Genomic DNA, 4,038 nt, shown 5'->3' with positions numbered 1-4,038 from the left:
TCTTAAAGCAATTTATTATGTACACTTCAAGGTGGGTGGCAAGTTTTCGAAGCGAAATCAACAATCAATAGTTGGTTCTTTGAAGCCACTAACCTTATGATAGAGGACTAAGGCATTTGATTTATGGAAGGAAAACATGGCTGAAACATGGAGAGAAAAGATGTCAAAGGACGATCAGAGACAAGAGGAAGATTGGGTGGAAGAGGCAATTGAAGAGAGGATTAATGGAGGACCAGGAAAACAGGGTGGTAGGGTGGAAAGCGTAAAAAACATGAAAGGGACCAGCCAAATGCAAGAGAATGACATGTCTAAGAAATTTGAAACCCTACGGCGGAAAATGTCACTTTTCAAAACTTAATCCAAGAGGGAATTTGTTAGTTTTCTAAACCAAGGGAAAAAAATGAGATATAATTTTATTTATTTTAATATTATTAGTTAAATAACGATTTTACCCTTAACCATAATAGAAAATTATTGAGTGTGTAGAAATACACTAAACCTTGGGTAGGTATTTAGGTTTTTAAAATCGTGAGTGTGAATATTTGCGTTTGCACTAAACATTTGGTGGAAAAAAGTCTTTTGGCCTTAATTTCATAATATACTAATAAAAAATCTAAAAAAAAAATTGAAAAACATTAAAATAATCTAGTTCTTTAACCTTTCAACACAACTCTTCACCCACTGAAATAATCTTTTGTCAGAATGAAGGCATCATCAACCAAATCTAATCTATACATGATCTTAAAAAATTATAAATCAACATGACAAATGATATTATTTGATAATTTCTTTAGAAAATATGTAAATATGAATTATTATTGTAATTTAGATCAATTTTATAAAATATATATGTAAATGAGACTCACAACTATTAGAGGAGATAGATAATAAGTTTTAATTTATTAATTTACAAAAATTTCAAATCTATAAGAGTGTTGTAAGAAAAGTATATAAATTAATTAATCAAAAGTTTATTATTTAAAAAAAAAACTCATTAAAATGGTTAATCATAAATAAACCGTATCAATTAATAGGAGTAAAACAATTTTAAATATATCTACTTGAACAAAAAATGTGAGAGTAATCACCTAAGATTGTCCATGCTTGTACTTGCCGTTGAAGATGGTAATAACCAATGCCACTTCTCACTCTCGTTTTCATATATTTTTATCTTTTACACACACATTAGAACTAGGATTTGTAATGCTTATATACATAGAAAATGCAACAACTGGTGTTTGACGTTTGTTAAATTTTGTAGGGACTATTAAATTCTAAAAAAATTTGGAGGTGTTTTATAGATTTTAAATTTTAATGTCTCTCAATAGATTCAAAATTTGCAAATACACCCCAAAAAATGAATAGAATGTAACAAATTAGGGTATAAATGTCATATTAAAACTATTAAAATTATAGAATATATTTAAAATATATAAGAGAAATAAGATAATTTCGAAACAAGATAGGGGAAATGTATGTATGCTCCCTAATAAGTTTTGAAAATGATACCAACACCTCTAATTATACTATATATTATAATATTTGAATAAAAAGATATAATATCTTTTTAATCATTAAAACTAATAGTTGATTTAAACAAGCGAATGAGAGAGTTTGACTTTTTCGAATTTAAAATATGTGAATTGTCATTTCATCAAACCTTGCATGAGAAATGCATTTGGTCGTTTAAAATTAAGAAAATTAAAATTGTATAATGTATTATTTCATTGTGTAAAATAAAGTAATTATACATATTACCAAATGAAATATAATGTGTGTTTATATATATATAAAATTAGTATGATAACAATATCAACAGTATCTTTTTTTATCCATGTTGACTAGTGGTGTCAATGGATGGTGTCATGTTAAGTCAGAATATGTCAATGCCGATGCGACCTATTGTGCTAGCAAGTTAAGGCGATGCTTAAGCCCATTAGCATGACCAATGAGTCTCCGGGTTGTGTTGTGCTAAACCTTTAATACGCTAGCTTTCAGCAGGATGCACGTTAGTTATTCAATAAAAATATATTTTAATAGATAATATAATTTATATTCACTTTCAAATTAACACAAATGAGGACAATAATGCAAAAATTTATTGAAAATCTCTCATTTATAATGAATGAATATCATAATTACAAGATGGAACCAAAAAATTGGATACAATGAAAATAAATTCAACTATAAAATATACAAGTTCCAATTCTTATCTATATAATTTTTTATTTATTTTCAACGCCTAAATTCTTACAAAAACCTTTGCTACCCGATTCTACAACTTGAATTATGCAATCACTCAATCTTTCATACACATTATCACCTTGAGCATATTAGGGTATAGGTTGGACTGTCTGTCATCCAACTATATCCACCTATCTTAAAAGTTATATTTGATACTATAATAGATATTAGAGACGTTAATAAATCATATGTTATGACAGAAAACATATGATAAGTGTTTTGATGTGCTTTCCACTATGTCAGAACGTCGAAAGACTCACCTTCTAAATTTATAATTTTAGGATAATGATCAGTATTAATAAAATTATAAAATTCACTAAAATTGGAATGTTAACCTACATGTTGCTTACGTTGGCATTTGATAGACCATATACGTAACTTACCACGAGAGAAACGATCTGAACTTACTTGTGGTTTGAGAGTCTGTGACATCTTTCCATATCTAATTTTATATTCTAAAAGATAAAGATTTTCACAAATTCTTATTTATAGTTTCTAATAAATTTTGTGTTTATGATAAATTTGCCTTAGAGTCTAAAACGAATGTTGTAACAAATTGTAAAATTGTTTCTTTCTAATATTTTTTAAAAATTTTCCTCAATTTGTCTTGAAATTTTCTTGAAAAATATTATGAAACCTATATTCTTTGAAAATAAACTAATGTATACTATAAAATATAAATTAAATAGGTGGTGAGATAATAAACACTTAAACATTGATTAGTGGTCATTTTAAGGAGCTATAACATTTTTATTAAAGCACTGGTTGCGTCCCAACGTACTTAGTCAAGAAATTAGATTTTTAGATTCTTTTGGTTGTTTATTAAAAATTGTTTTATTGTTTTTTATATCCTTCATATGATTTCAATATGAAAAATGTTGAATTTTATCTAGTTTTGATATCAGTTTTTAATTTTCTACGTCTTAAATCCAATTGTTTACACATTTCATAGTATGATTGTATATGTACTACAGATGATAAAATGTAAACGATGTCATGTGTCTAATTGTTTCTATATGACCTTTTGCTAAACTCAAACTATATTGTACTATTAATTTAAATATGATATACGCACCTAATATGAAATAATTTGCCATAAAATGGAATATTTAAATGATTCATCATTAACTTGATTACGTTATTTTTTACATTATCATATGTAATTGTAAAAATGGAGTTAATTTTTTACATTCATTAATATGCTTGCTAATACTTGATAAATTGTGACACTAAAATGAAGATATTCTAGCGCTTAAATACAATAATTTTTTTTTACACAAACTGCCAATCAAAATTAATATAATGGATAGTTACACAGATATATTCTATATTGATTAGAAGTTGTCCACAAATATGGAGTAATAAAAATAACACCATTAAAAAAAAAAGTAGTTATTTCATAATTTTTAAGTTCATTAATTTATAATTTCTAACATTATCAAATCTAAGTGTAGAACTAGAAATTCTTTTAAATGCTGATTGCACATTATTTTGCATAATCAATCATAGTATCTCATCCTCAACATAAGCAAATGGTTGATCAGAAGTGACAACTTACCTGCCATATAGTCATGCATTTTTTTGTTTATTGGACGTAAAATTTGTTATTTCTCTCATGTTGAACCCCTTGGGTTATTTGTAATGGATCTGCTAACTACTCATGATCTGGTGTAGACAATTTGTTGTTGCTTTTATCAAGTGGTGTGGTATTAATTTACAATATCAATTAATATGACAACAAAGATGATCGGTGTTGTCTAAACTGGCTTATGTTAAACATGAACTGTAATGTTT

Source organism: Mangifera indica, chromosome 2, assembly GCF_011075055.1.
Source record: "Mangifera indica cultivar Alphonso chromosome 2, CATAS_Mindica_2.1, whole genome shotgun sequence".
Lineage (NCBI taxonomy): Eukaryota > Viridiplantae > Streptophyta > Magnoliopsida > Sapindales > Anacardiaceae > Mangifera > Mangifera indica.
This window is presented reverse-complemented; position numbering follows the sequence as displayed.